The sequence below is a fragment of the Suricata suricatta genome, chromosome 5 (genome assembly GCF_006229205.1).
Source record: "Suricata suricatta isolate VVHF042 chromosome 5, meerkat_22Aug2017_6uvM2_HiC, whole genome shotgun sequence".
NCBI classification, from domain to species: Eukaryota; Metazoa; Chordata; class Mammalia; order Carnivora; family Herpestidae; genus Suricata; species Suricata suricatta.
Window position 1 is genome coordinate 87,168,233 of NC_043704.1, and position 15,418 is coordinate 87,183,650.

At 37.6% G+C, this 15,418-nt stretch overlaps 1 protein-coding gene across 2 annotated transcripts in view; it reads right to left on the bottom strand.

Moving 5' to 3' along the window:
- Window positions 1-4,008, bottom strand: part of KCNMB2 (potassium calcium-activated channel subfamily M regulatory beta subunit 2) — a 241,292-nt gene extending 237,284 nt beyond the window's left edge. Inside the window, exon 1 of one of the 2 annotated variants that reach the window (XM_029939850.1) lies at window positions 3,751-4,008. The gene's annotated coding sequence lies outside the window, so the exon portion shown is untranslated. Of the gene's footprint in view, window positions 1-1,464; window positions 1,519-3,750 lie in introns of those variants that run through there. The other variant, XM_029939851.1, reaches the window with a different exon arrangement.
- Between the last annotated feature and the right edge of the window lie 11,410 nt (window positions 4,009-15,418).

The window sequence follows — 15,418 nt, forward strand, 5'->3', positions numbered from 1 at the left end:
ACACATGGCTTGTGGACCACCTAAGGACATGGCTTTTATCTGTGGTCAGATGGGAAGATATCAGGCACTTTTGAGCAGAAGATACTATGGTTTTACATTCAATGTTGAAACAAGCCTGGGTGTTGGAACAGAATAGAATGTATGTATGGGTGCGGGAGAGACAGAAAGAAGCAAAGGGTCAATGAATGGTGAACATACTGTAATAATCTGGGGGTTGGCTGTAACCTGCCCAGAGCGGTAGCAGTGGGGATAATAATTAAATTCTAGGTATAGAATTCTATGTACTTTCAATAGAAGCAATGGGATTTTCTGTTATGTGTGAAAGGAAGAAAAGATTCGAAGAAGACTCCAAAATTTTTCTTCTCAAGCAAGTGGCAAAATGGAGTTTCCATTTACATACATGGAAGAAAATGTGGGAAGAGGGCATTTTGTGTGTTAATTCAAAAATCTGATTTTGAACATGTTGAGTGTGAGGTGCCTATAAGGCACTTAAATAAAAGTGTTATATAGATAGTTGAATATGTAAGTCCACGTTAGGGAATAGAATCTGTGAGATGTCTGTGTTCGGATAGTTTCTAAGGCCCAGAGATGAGGTTGGACTCATTTAGGGAGTAAGTATAGATAAAAAAGAGATTTATAGTTGAGCCATGGAACACTCCAACCTTTAAGGATGTAGAAGATAATGAGGAGCCAGAAAAAGAGATTGAAAAATTCTCTACCTATAAAGTAGGGAAAATCAAACACACACACACTCCTTTTCTGGTAAACCTGGGCTAAGAAGTCAGCCAACTGGGAAAGATGATGCTGAGTTTTTCATGATGTGCCAAGAAACCTAATAAGAAAAGGATTCTGATAAATGAATAGCACTTCTCTTCTGTTTTGGTTGGACCGACTAATTTTAGAATTTGGGATGTAGATAAAGTAGATGACATGAAGTATGATAATGGGGGGAAACAAGCAACAGGGTTACAAAAGGAAAGAAACCTGTATAAGTCTCCTTGTGACTATGAATATGATACCTGCTTTTTGAAAAAAAATTTAACAACTCTGAATGAATAAAGGGAACAGAATGCACCAATAGAATCGAGATAACTTCTAACATTTTGGTATAGTTTTTTCCTAGTTTTTTTTCATGCCCACATATATATATTAAAATTAGGATTATATTGTATATACATTATTATAGGCTGCCTTTTAATTGGATATAATGGTAAGACTATTTTTGAATATTCATTTGCCATTCTATTTTGGTGAGAGGAGAGAAATGATCAAAGAGAAGATGGTGCTAATTTGGGAAATGCCTGGTCCAGTATCAACCAGTAAAGTCAAATGATGGCTGTATGTGTATACGAGAGAGACCCAGAATAAGGGCGATTGTGGACTTGGTGCATTGTGTCGTGGTGACTGATACCTTGACTATGCTATACATGGGGACTGAGAAGGCAAGGGTGACTCAAGGTTTACCTATGTTTTATGTCAGGGTGGATTCCAGACTTGTTTTTCCAGATAGCCGGAGAATTGTTGGTTTTTCTTTACTAGATGTAGCAGAAACTGAAAGTGGAAAATATGTGTAAATGCTTTGGCTGTTATCTACTGATGTAAAGAGGAAATGAAATTAATTTGTGACACAAAGTAGGTTTTTTTGACTAACTTACTTGGTTTGGCTTTCCCCATAGCTTACAAGAAAAATAAATTCCATATCTCCCCTATATTTTTCATGTTCTAGACATATATGCCATCAATATTTAATATAGGGACTTTTCCCATATGCCTGTGAACATTGTGAAAGGTCATTTTAGTTAATCAGTAAAGCATTATGAGCATGATAATAGCAAAATAATTTCTCCTATTGACAAACTTAATGGTATGGATTACCTCTAAAAATAAATGCTTGATGAGATTAGATTTGGAAGATATTGGTAAGACCAGAGCCAGTGAAAATCTCTTCCAAATAGTGAACACAATAGAAATAATAGTTGTAAACTTCTGACAGCAGTATGTAAAGTGTGTGTGTGTGTGTGTGTGTGTGTTTCTATTTGTGTATTGCAAGCTCTTTTTTTATGTGTGGGTTCTTGACTGGGGAGCACAATTGGCTAGAGAATGGGACTTTACAAGGTCAAGGTCACACATTCCACTGGCCACACAGAGGCAGAAAACTATGTCACAATCATCAATTGCATCAGAAATTCTATACAGTCATTTCATGGACTTGTGCTCATGGTCACATAAAAACTAGACAAGAGAGTTTGGCTGGTTCAATCATATTCATCAGGAAAAATAGACACAATTTCAAGCTATACACTTTGGGCTATAGTGTACTGTCATACACCATAGGGCAATGATTTCAACTTTGTGAATGGCAGTTATACACAAAAGCTTCCAATTGTACAAACTCAATTGCATTAGACAAGAGAAAACGCTCTACTTAGCCTTAACTCCAATAGTTAGCTGAAAACAAGCATACTATAATTCTTTCACTTTTTTCCTAGTTAATACTGCATCAATATCAAAGTTTTAGATAAATATTACTTTCTTTTATAAATATGCAATTGTTATATGTATCTGTTATTCATTATAATCAAATCAATGCATCAGAACATAGGGTTTTTCAAGATGTAAAGCAGCGTCTTTACATTTTGGAGTTTGTGAAGTCCATCAGGGAAATAACGCAACAACACTGAGAAATTCACTCACTACGTTTCTGCGACTTCACATTGAGGGTCATATGCAATGACAAATACTGAAACTTGCACCATAGATCAAGTTGGGGAAACATTAGTTTCTGACCGTTGCATTTTTGCTTTAAAAATCTCAACCTATGATTTCCTGACATGTCCTTTTCTGATCGAGCTATCTATACCAGTTCTATAATAAAGTACAAAGCAGTATAAGTTCCTCTGCAAATCCACTCGTTATCTGCTGGACTTTGGAACCCAACTGCCCTCTCATCTTTCAAGGAGAATTGTGCTTTTATGTTATTCATTAAAAGAAGAAGAAGAAAAGAAAAAGGTAAAACGCCAAGTCCATAACCTCTAACGAATCACTATTTCCATCTGCAGCCTGGCAAGTAGTCTAAAAGCAGGAGCAGGAACAGAGAGAAAAGCCCCTTCTTTTAATCTAAAACTCTTGCTCTGCTTTAGCAAAACCATTAATACAAACAGTGTGGATCAGCCTTTCCTATGCAAAATGGACGAAGGTACCCAATTTTCTTTTATAATAAATCTGAAGTAGTTCTTTATCAGGAAAATCCGTTGTAATCTTTCAATTTCCCCTTTTAAAAATTAGACCCTGGCTATCAAAGCACGTTGGCCATGGGAATAAAATATTTATCTAACAGGTTTCCAGTCTTAAGGACCACTTCCTACTTCCTCTTCTTTATTTTTCTTAGACCTTTATGCCTCCCACCTACCAAAGTCTTCACTCAACCCTACCAACAGCCCAGCTGGCACCACAGATAAGAAACAAACTGTTTTTTCCGTGACCTCTAAGCATTCTACTCCAAGGGAAAAGCAACGTGGAATGCACACTCAGCAGGCTATGAGCCTGGAGCCAGTTTGTCCTCGAGGCATTTCTGCCATAAAATACAATACTATCCACTGTGTTTTGCTCTAAGCCTATCCGTTCCCCACTCCCCTCTCTCCCCTTCGGGCTCTCACTCCGCACCTGGCTGCGATTCAGGACCCGCACCGCACGATGCAAACAAAAGCCCGAAACAGCAACAGATTCCTTTGTTTTACATGCAAATCCTACCTCCGGTAGTTGTCACATCTTCCTCAAAAGCCACGCTTAATTTTTAATGACAGCGATCCAGTGCAGTCCTCCAAATAGCCACCGGTAATCATCATTGCCTGTCGTGCCTAAAGCTTTTCTGGACCATTAATGTCACAACCCTTGCGAACTCATAGCTTTAATACTCTGCTCAAAATGTCTGAAAGAGTTTGGGAGGACAATAGGAGTGACAGGCACGCTAGACAGCCATGCTTGAAATTAGTTATCAGAAGCTCCGTTAAAGCTGCTTCATACTGTTTTTAAAGCGTGCAGGAGGTAGGATTTATTAGCCTATGATAGGCATGCTGTTTCTGTTTTTATTAAATACTGTAATAGGCTGTCTGTTAGCAATGCTGTGATAGGTCCAACATCACTTCCCACTGCTTTCGAATTCTCATATTAAAAAGGGAGAGAGGGCTCAGACTTCCTTGGGAGACCGAGAGAGACGGACACCACCCTGCCTACTGGATCAGATTTCCGCAGGAGAAAGAATTCCTTGTGCAAATGGTATTTTTACATGGAAAGCGAAGTTGGAGAAAAAACACTCAAGGATTCCCCAAACAATTCTCACACTCCCAGCAAGGGACTCCTGCTCTTCCCAGTTACAAAAATAAGTGTTCTCTAGAGTCAGATAAGGGAATCAGTCCCACAGGAAATGCTCTCATTATTACTGAGGTAGGAGTCAGGGTATGCATATATGCAAAATCTCAAATGATGTGTCAAATGGACTGAATGGATCAATGAGCACATTCATTATTTCATGCTGATCTGCAGGGCTTTGTGTTATAGTTTGTAGCAATCCTATGTGTGCACTCCTGTCAAAGTGTCAAGAACGAAAGGTGGGTGGAGGGGAGGGGGCGATTCACATTGGGCAGTCATGATCATGGAGGATGGAAGAAGAATTTCCTACCATTGGTCAGAGATGAGGCTGGGAAGGCTACTCGGAAAAGTTGCTAAGTACTTTTCCAAATAGGGAAACAGAAAAAAGTTCTTGGTAGTTCACAGTAACATAGAGAATGTTAGGTTTCAACTACCCAGATTTTGTCCTTTTTTTTTTCTCCTGTTCTTTCTCCCCTCCTGCTATCCCAGGAGCAATAGTTATGTAGTAGTTGCTATGGAAACTGAGTGGTCGCTCCAGCAGAGGGGCTGAGGAAGGGCAGCAGATGGAATGGAGACTGACGGAAATGTGCTCAGCTACAGAATTGAAAATAAGGAGTGATTAACGAACACACAAAAACTACTACAAAACAAAATCACAAAGGGAATGATTGTAAATCACCATTATTTAGTTACTGGTTGTTTTGTTATCTGGAAATGGTATTATCACAGCTTCCATTATTTGATTATATGTAAGAACCGAATATCTGAATTGCTTAGAAATCTGCTTTAAAAAAAAAAATTCTTTTTTTTTGTTTTTGTTTTTTTTCTTTTCCCCCAGACTTTTGGTTGTCGGTTTGAATATGCCTTGATTGTATGTGAATTTCAGTTATTACTTGACTGGTCACAATTTCTTCTCAGGAATAAAGTGTGATTTAGTGGGAAAATCTCCTTCTTTCACAAACCGTAAACGTGTTTCATTCTGAGTGAGCATCCTTGTAGTGGTTTCTCTGAGGCAAAACCAAAATCACAAAATACTCTGTCATTTGAATTTCAATAAATAATTCTGTTCCCATTATGTTGGGTGGGCAGAAAAGATTTTATTTTTCAAATTTGCAGTCCTTCAAATAAGAGAAAAAAATACATATATTTTGTATTCCATATCCAAAATCTTTCACCAGCCTCATGATCATTCACAAGAAACTATTTCTTACCAGAGTAATTAAAATTTCACAGTTGTAAGGAGTCTGGGAATACAAAATTATCTATAGTGCCTCAGCTTCATAGTTTGTAATTGGAGTAACTGACACTGTTGAAGGGCGAGCTCAAAAATTCCAAAATAAAATTGTTGGGAGGCAATTCTTCAGGATTTTATGAAAATCCTGTTTTTATATAGGCAAGCATATCATCCAAAAATTTGTAATGGAAGAAGGATTATATCAGGGAGAAAGGATTTATGATCTACTCTTTAAAAATTCTGAGAAAGTAATATTATAAATTGAATATCCAAAATATCTTTTTCAAATGTAGGAAAGTAATGACAGCATATGAAACCTGAATGCCATGAACAGCACCATGGATGATTTGGGGTGGAGAGAGAGAGTCAGAAAACTCCCTCAGTTGGATTATTTCCCTCCAAATCCTATGTATGGTTAATTCGGGAAATAGCAGATACTCCTACATGAGACAAATAGACAGGATTTGGTTCCTGGGTTGAAGGGAGCGAGGAGGTTGGGGGCAAAGATGGTCTGTGATGCCTTGGGGAGGCTCTGTCCCTGGCAGAGCAAAGGTCACATGATCTCTCTGAAGATGGGGGGGAGGGTTACTGAAAGGATTCCTCAGATGGGTATGGGGTGGGATGGAGTAGAAAGCAGTTTGTTGGAGGGAATAGAGGAACAGCAGGGAATGAGGAAAGGAAGCTGAACGGAGGGAAGGAGAGAGGTCTATGAGGGAGGAAGGAAGGAATTTCTTGAGGTGGCATAGTGGCAGATGAGGACCCAAGCTTTGAAATAAGAAGCCCTGATTTTTGACCCTTGGTTCTGTTAGCCTGGTTGGGGTCTTGTGTAAAATGGGATACTAAAATGGCTGTTGTAAGACCGGAGTGACAATGACATGGACGTGATAAGGGAAGAGTGAAGCTCTTTGAAAACTGAATGCTAAAATAAGTGCTAGTTATAGGTGAGCAGGAAGAAAGAGGGTGACCAGGAAGGAGGGGGTACAGTGGGACAGAAGAGGAGTAAAGGAGGGGGGCTGGGGAGGGGAGAGGGGTAAGCCGGAGAGAAGTTCTCACGTTGAATCATGTGAGCTAGAATTTCTTCCATGGTGCTTTGTTCTCTGGATCCCAGTCCAACAACTTGTTTTTTAGTTCTCTGCCTATAACAAAGTTTCAGATAAGAAAGCATTCAGAGCTCATACCTTTTTCAACAAGAGAAAAACTTATGCCGAATTTGTTGAAAAGCACGTACTACCATTTCAGAAACAGCTGATCTGAGGATTGAATTTGATAATTCTTAGCATTGCTGTTTTGTATGGTTCCCTGGAGAATGAAGTTTGGGGCAGCAGAAGGCAGGAACTGAAGGAATATTTCAGAGCTGTATTGCCAAACACATTCAGCAAGAGTACCCTGTGCATCTGTAACGTGGTAACATTTTCAGCAGCATCTGCTCTCTGAATGCACATTAAAAAAAACACACACACAAAACTTGTTCTGGAAAGAATTTGTGTATGTTAACAAATACTAGGTTGAGAACCGGAGCCTGGGTGAGAGTGATGTGATCACATATGCAGAGAATTTGCAGTTTACATGCATAGCCTGTAAGTTAAACAGGTTAATGAATGGAAGGATGAATGCATAATTTCATTATGAGTCATCACTATTAAAATAAAAAAATTGATAGATACATAACCAGAAAGTGTAGCTATCTGTTGCAGATACAAGTGCTAATTATATTTTGGAGTATATAATTTATGCTCTGAATAATAGAGTAACTGCTTTTCCTCTGTTGTGACTATTTTTCTAGGAACAACAGGAAAGTTACTTTAGAAACCACTTCCTTCCCTGTTATATTCCTGTGAATGCTGAGGCTGACTCACTCCGAAGTCCAAGTTTAGATCCATGCAGGAGGCATTCTCTAGTATAAACATGAAATTTTTGCCCTAGAAAAAAAGTTACAACAGTGTAAGACAATGTAACGTTGAAAGCACAGTGTCTGATTTTCAAGACACAGAGAGGTGACTTTCACTGGTCTGCATCACTTCTCACAAAGATTTTCCTTCCAATGAGGTTAAAAAAAGCTCAGTAGGGGAATGATAGTTTTGAAAACTTTACATTTATATATTCACCCACATCATATTTGATGGTCAGAAGAAAGCTATTGGGGGGTAGGGCCAGTATTAATGGTCCCATTTCCCTCTGGAGCGACTGAGGATGAGGGAGGTGAAATGTTTTCCCGAGATCCTATGTCTTCTCACTCATCATTCAGTGTAATTTTTACCACATGAAAATCTAGCTCCTAATATTTTCCTGGAAATATTCAGGAATATGAGCACTAGGATAATTTTTTTAACTATTATTAAAAAAAACTAAGAGCTTGCTTTTTTCTTTTCTTTTCATCTGGCATATATTCATGCTTGGATTTTTCCTTTTGGTTTTGCAGCTCTTTACATTTTTAAGGTAGAGTTGGTAAACCTTTTTAAAAGATAAACTACAGGTTTTCACAATTTTGCTAATTATGGAATTGACACTGAGTATAATTGCATGTTCATGGTGGCAGCTGAACCAAACTCTCTGATCTATGGGCCTAGAAGCACAAACCCACCCAGGAAGACAAAGATTTGGATCACCTTCTTGGATCCTTTGATTGTGTTTCTGTCTGCTTAAAAATTAGAGAAAGTCTTGCAGAAACTCCTACCCTCTTCTGTCAGTAGTTAGAACTTTCTGCAGGCTCTAGTGAATTACCATTCTGCTTGCTTGCAGTTGAAATGGGAAAGGAGGTAGACAATTACATAATATACACATCCACTAATTTATCTGAATTTTCAGAAGAGTAGAAAAATCCTCTCTACCATGCCCCCCCTCACTACCAAGCACAGACAGAGATGTCCGAGCCTTGCCTGGATGCCCACGAGAGACCCCTGGCACAAGCTAGTTTAACCAACTTTTTGAAGCCATCATTCTTTGGCTGAGCATCTGGCACACAACTTATTGGGGCTGTGTCTCCATCCTTCTGAAACCTGTTCGAGTATTGGACATAAATCAGATTAAAAATAAAACATAAAATAGAACATTGACAATCGCTGCAGTTATATTTCATTTGCATTCTCCTGCTTCCCAAGGCCTAGCTGCAATCTTCCTGCTTACCAGGAACGTGCACTATATGGCAGAGTAGCACTCAGGGGACAGTGAGTCTGTGTGCAACCAACGGGAAGGTGATTGATTGCTAATCGCTATTGTTATTATTACTTATGTGCTACAGTAATAGGTACTCTCTACATGACAGCATTAGATACAATACCCACTGCTTTCAATATAAGTTAAAGACCTCTGTCTTTGGGGGGCTTTGTGGGGCTCGGTTGGTTACACATCTGACTCTTGATTTCAACTCAGGTCATGATCTCATAGTGCGAGTGCGTGAGTTCAAGGTCCACATCAGGCTCTGGGTGGGATTCTCTCTCACCCTCTCTCTCTCTGTTCCTCCCCCCTTGTGGTTGCTCTCTCTCCATCTCTCAAACATTAAAAAAAAAAAAAAAAAGAAAGAAAAAAACCTCTTCCTTAAAAACAAAAACAAAATGAAAAAAATCACTTATATGAAGATGCCTTTAACATTAGGTACAAAGGACAAAGATTTACATGTATGTTGGTGTTTATATTCACTTGTCTATTTTAATTCACTTTACACTGTTAGATTCTTCAGGTGGGGAAAGAAACACTGACCAAAAAAATGCTTGCTTTTTTGCTAGTGTGTGAACATGGATTGTAAAAAATCCTGCTGCACAGAACTATAGCAAAATCTTAGTCTATGACTTCTTTCTTGGTTGGAGAATTTCTAAGTGTTTACTCCATATTAGACATCTAGGAAAATTTTAATAATTATTTCTGTATTTCATAATTTACTTAGACAAAGAACCAGCAAAATGGATGTCAACAAATACATTTGAATGCTGAAATGTATTTGTGAGGTTACTTTTAGCAAGGGTATCTTATCAAGGTTAGATATGTTAGTGGCTTCACCGCCTGTCCCATTTTTCTCCTTATATACAAAATACTGTTTAATTCTGATTTTAAAAGTGACATATGCTCATTTGCTCATGGTTGCAAAATTAGAGTGTATAGAAAATCTAAACAAAAGTCTCCTGTGATCCTATAATCCACAGATAATTGCTATTATTTTTTTTCTAATTTAAATCCAAGTTAGTTAAGCTATAGTGTAATAATGATTTCAGGACTAGAACTTTGTGATTCATCACTTAAATATAATACCCAGTGCTCATCCCAACAAGTGCCGTCCTTAATGCCCATCACCACGCTGAACACCCCACCAACTTCTGTTACTAGTAGTTAAAAACTAAGATTATATTGCATATGTACCTTTATATGTTAATTTTCTCTTTAACATTATAAAATTTTCCATGTTACTTTGAAATCTTCAAATCTTTTTCAATGGTTGCATAATATTTTGTCACGTGGATCTTCCCTTACTTAAAAAAAAAAAAAGCCTGTTACTGAACACATGGACTATTTTGAGTCTTTTTCTTTAGCATAATGCTTTACTGAAGTCCTTTTCACGTAAAGTTTGGTCTACATCTCTGGCTTTGTGTATTTAGGATAGATTTCCGTGTCTGTATCATTGGCATTTTAAATGCTCCTGGTGTGTATTGCTAAGCTGCTGTCTTAAAAGGTTGTACCATTCTCAAGGTTCCACAATGGCATACCCTTGCCGTGGCAGGGTAGTCCTCCTGGTGAGAAGAGGAAGCGTTGTTCTTCTCTTTCACACAGAGAGGTTTATTTCACTTTCATTTTGCTTTTCAGATTGGGGTGGAAGTCAGGACCCATATAAAGAGAGGGGAAAAGGAAGGGGGGGTCAGGAAGAAGGTTACTAATGTTAGAATTTTGGTTTCAGTTTCCTGAAATGGATATATTTTAATTCCCATAGTGAGAAATGAGAGGGGAAATGAGGGGAAATGATTTTTGCAAAGTCTAGGGCTTGTGTTTATGTGGTTCTTATCGCTCAGGGCAGGATCTCTCCCCAGCTGTGGCCCTTGAAGCCTGGGGATATTCCTAGGTTCGGGAGATTCTGTTGTATTCACAAATCCACCATTTAAAGCTGGTGTGTCTTTCTGAAAATCAATTTTCTTAAAGATGTTGGGGGCAGGCATTTTGAAGTTTTGTGTTCTGTAAAGTTTTTAGCACATGTATGAATAAATAGAATTGCTTTCACAACATCATTATCAAACCTGGAATGTTTTAGAAAAGCTCAACAAAGAGAATACTTTTATGAAACGGAAATCCGTGGCAATCTGGAACTTTCTTGGTCTTCACAGAACTCTTGGAGGCATTCATCAGAATGAACAGAGAGCATATCCTTAGTGAGAACTGGTGATGCTAATACAGAAGGGTGGGAGCCTATGACTTCTTGGTAAATAAGGAGAGGCCTATCTCTGTTGCTTGTATGGAAATGGAGTTTGTCACCTTTCTAAGAATCAGTAGTTTTTGGATGTCACACATACAAAAATAGCCTCCACACAAATCAGATCAACATCCTGCCAAAATTTCACTCAATCAAATCTTAATTTAAGTTTACATAGTTCATGGTTTAATTCCTGCCAGTGAAGTAACTCAGATTGTGTGTGTGTGTGTGTGTGTGTGTGTGTGTGTGTGTGTGTAGAGAGAGATTTTAATGCTGTTTTTAATTTATCTTTTAGAAGTATACCAGTTCTAAAATTATGTCTGTAACTCAGAGCACTGATAGTTAAAAACAATATCTTTTTAAGTGAGCCTGAAATAAAAATATGCAAGATAATGAAGGAAATTCAGGATAATCTAAAATCATGGAGATGTGTCAGAATGACATCCTTAGAGCGCACCACAAAGTACTTGATAGCAACAAGGCTGATAACATTATCCGATTACGTCTAGTAAATATGTAATGAAAAGCTTCAGTTGATCAAAACCTAAGTGTAGACTGTACCCAAAATTTGTTTAAAATATGGATTTATTTTTAATAGAGATAGAAAATGAACTTTTTTCTTGTGCAAGAAAGCTGGATAAGCATTCCATGAAGTAATCACTTCAGGGAAATTTAAATGCCAATCATACAATTTTTGAAGGAGAAAATCTCTAGAATTCCACCAACTAAAAGGAAAGTCTTGCTTAGATTTACTATAATGCATTGCATTGTAAAAATCAAGCAGGTCATTCAGAAGTGCTTGACATTATCTTTAAGTTGAAAACATTATTGTTTCCATTTCCTTTGGAGGATGAAGCTCATGGGATAGAAGATAATTTGGTAAAATCTTAACTATGAACATGGCCAGATGGTTGTTTGTTAAAACTAGAAAGAAAAAACAACCCACCCCTTCATCAGGGCATTCGTGAATCACCTACTAGAAAATTGTACCAATAAATAGAAAAAAAAAAAAGAAACAACCTAGGATTTTTATTAAATGAATGGTAGCCCCAGAGTCATAAAGTAGGAAATCTGTGTGACCAAGACGGTGGCTTTGTATATCTGAACGAAGAAGAGATAGTGAAGGAAATATGATGCTAAACTTGTGTTTTCAAAAGACTGAGATCAACCCCAGTAATTTTTTTACTTAAAAAAAAATCAAGCTGTGTTTGATATGTCATTACATTAGTTTTATAACTATATAAAGTGCATAACATTTGATATTTGTATATATTGCAGAATGATTACCACAGTAAGTCTAGTAATGACGGCCCTCATACATATTTATAGGATTTTTTTCTTGTGATGAGAACATTTAAGATCTACTTTCTTAGCAACTTTCAAATATGCAAAATAATATTAATAACTATAGTTTCCATGCTGTACATTACACACCCATGACTTATTTATTTTATAGCTGGAGGCTTATGCCTTTTGACTTATTTACTCATTTTTTACACTGCCTGCTTTCCCACCTCTGGCAACCATCAGTCTATATCCTTAAGACTGGCTATTTTAACTTATATGTGTGAGAATCCAAAGCTTCCACATATAAATGAGATTGTATGGTATTTGTCTTTCTGTGTCTGATGTACTCACATAGCACATAATGCCCTTAAGGTCCATCCATGTTCTCACAAATGACAAAATTTCATTCCTTTTTTTTTTATATAGCTGAGCAGTATTCCATTGAGTATATGCACTGCATCTTCTTTATCTGTTCACCCATTGGTGGACACTGAAGTTGTTTCCATGTTTTGGCTCTTGTAAATACTGCTATAGTGAACATGGAGGTGTATACATCGTTTTTTTATTTTCTTCTGAAAAATACCCAGAAGCAGAATTGCTAGATTGTCTGCTGGTTCTATTTTTTGTTTTTTGAGGAGCCTGTATAGTGGTTGCCCCAATTTACATTCCCACCCAACAGTACACACATGTTCCCTTTACTCCACATAATCACATGTGTTCTTATCCTTTTAAAAAATGTTTTTGTCAATATTTATTAATTTTTGAGAGAGAGAGAGAGAATGAATGAATGAATGAATGAATGAATGCGGGGAGAGACAGAGCGGGAAGGAGACAGAATCTGAAGCAGGCTCCAGGCTCTGAGCTGTCAGCACAGAGCCCAGTGCATGGCTTGTAGCCACAAACCGTGAGATCATGACCTGAGCTGAAGTTAGATGCTTAACCAACTAAGTCACCCAGGCACCCTTTTTACCTGTTTGATAATAGCTATTCTAATAGTTACAATGTGATATTTCCTTGTGGTTTTGATTTGCATTTCCCTGATGAGTCCATGATATTCAGCATCTTTTCATGTGCCTGTTGGCCATCTGTATGTCTTTTTTGGAAAAAATGTCTATTCAAGTCCCTTGCCCATTTTTAATTGGATTTTTGTTATTGAGTTGTAGGAATTCTTTATATATTTTGGATATATATATATAATATCAGATATGTGATTTGCAAATATCTTCATTCATTAAATAGATTGCCTTTTAATTTTGTTGACAATTTTGTTTCCTGTGCAAAAGCTTTTTAGTTTAATGTGGTCTCATTTTGTATTTGTTGCCTTTGTTTTTGGTATCAGATCCAAAAAATTGTTGCCAAGACCAATGTCAAAGAGCTTACAATCCATGTTTTCCTCTAGTTGTTTTATGGTTTCAGGTTTTACATTCAAGTCTAATCTATTTTGAGTTCATTTTTGTGTATGGTGAACTCTACTCTCTTCCTTAGCTTTTCATAGTAACTTGGATGTTAATATTTATTTTTATTTGATGGTTCAATATTAGTGATACTAATTTCTGTGATACTGATTTGAAAATTACTTACTGGTAAAATATATGATGAGCAAATATTTAGTAAGAATGTCTTTAGCAAAAGCAATAGCAAGTACAAAAATGTATAGATGAAGAGGAGATTCTAAGACTCTGGTAAGGTGAATGTAGCTCATTTCTCCACTCCTTTCTCCAATCTCTTTAAACAAAGAAAAAAAATTACAGATGGTCTATTGGTTCTGTGCAAGTGTGGCCTTAAGCTCTGCTAGATGTCCTGTGGAGAAAACTCCGTGGAATGCTTAAATGCCTAAAAACTGACTTCTAGAAGCCATGGGGTGGGAGCAAGGAAACAGCATATCCTGGAAGGGATGATCCATGGGACCTATGAATTCCTAGGGAGGGTCCTTGTTGAAATGTTTTGTTTTATATATTCCAAGGAAGGAAATAGCAAACCATGTGCATTGCCTCCATTCTGGCCCAGAGCTTGGGAGAGTACAAGGTATCTGAAAGCAAGGAGGTTTTTTTTTCAGGTGCCCAAAAAGGTACTCTCTGCCCACTTCAAGACCAAAGGCCTATGGGAATACAGACCACATGCCCAGGAGTGCTGCAACTTGGGTTCTCCAAGGATCATATGTAAGTCCCAGGCAGCTAACAAAGAAAACAGCAAATCTTTAAGGGAATTTAGTAGTTAAAGATAATTTCAAACAAACTGAATAATGACAAGTTGAATACACCTTCCAAGGTATTTAAATGATAATATATTTATACAGTGTGCGAGAGAAGTCAGGAGAGCAAGAGCACACTAACTACATGATTTTCCATCTAAACTATTTTACTGGATAGTGGAAAGACTTGGCTGGTCACTATTATGATGGAAGATCAAGTAAGTGCAAGATATATTCAAAGCACAAAAAAAATATACAGAGGCAGAAAAAGATATGAGACTTGGGGATTGAATCCAGCAAATCAAACAGGTACAAACAGGTATTACAGGGGCAGTAGAAGGAAAAGTTGAAAACGAGGGAATAATTTTTTTAAAGTACCAAGAAAGTGTTTTCCCTGAGCAGAAGAAAGATTTGAAATCTGCTGCAGGCTGGACTTAATAGTATTTTCTCATGATCATCTTAAAATTGTAGTACCCTAGTGGATCTTTGTTTTGCAAATGAACATTCATTGAAAGAACCAAACAACCAACAGGAGCAGAAGACCTGATAAGGGGTGACCCTTGATGCACACATTCACACTTGCCCAAACATACCCACACAGTTGGATAGGGAAGGGCTGATGGGCAATGCACTATAAAAGTGCTCTGTGAGGACCCTTGAAGCAGAATGGTCATGCTGGCAAAGGAATTCTGATAAAAGCCTGGAATGGAGAGGGAGAGGATAAGCAAAAGCATTCCAAAGGACTCCTTCCTGAGGAAAGGAGGAGAGAATCAAGTATTTTAAATCTTCTATTACAGGGAACAGGGGAGGAAACAAGTTGATGAGTAACCTAACATCTTGGTTGTGGAAACAGAATGTTCTGGTGAGAAAAATATTTAGTATTTAAAAATAGTGTGGAGAGGAAAGATAATCATTGATGGAATGGAATGGTGCAATAAAACTCCCAAAT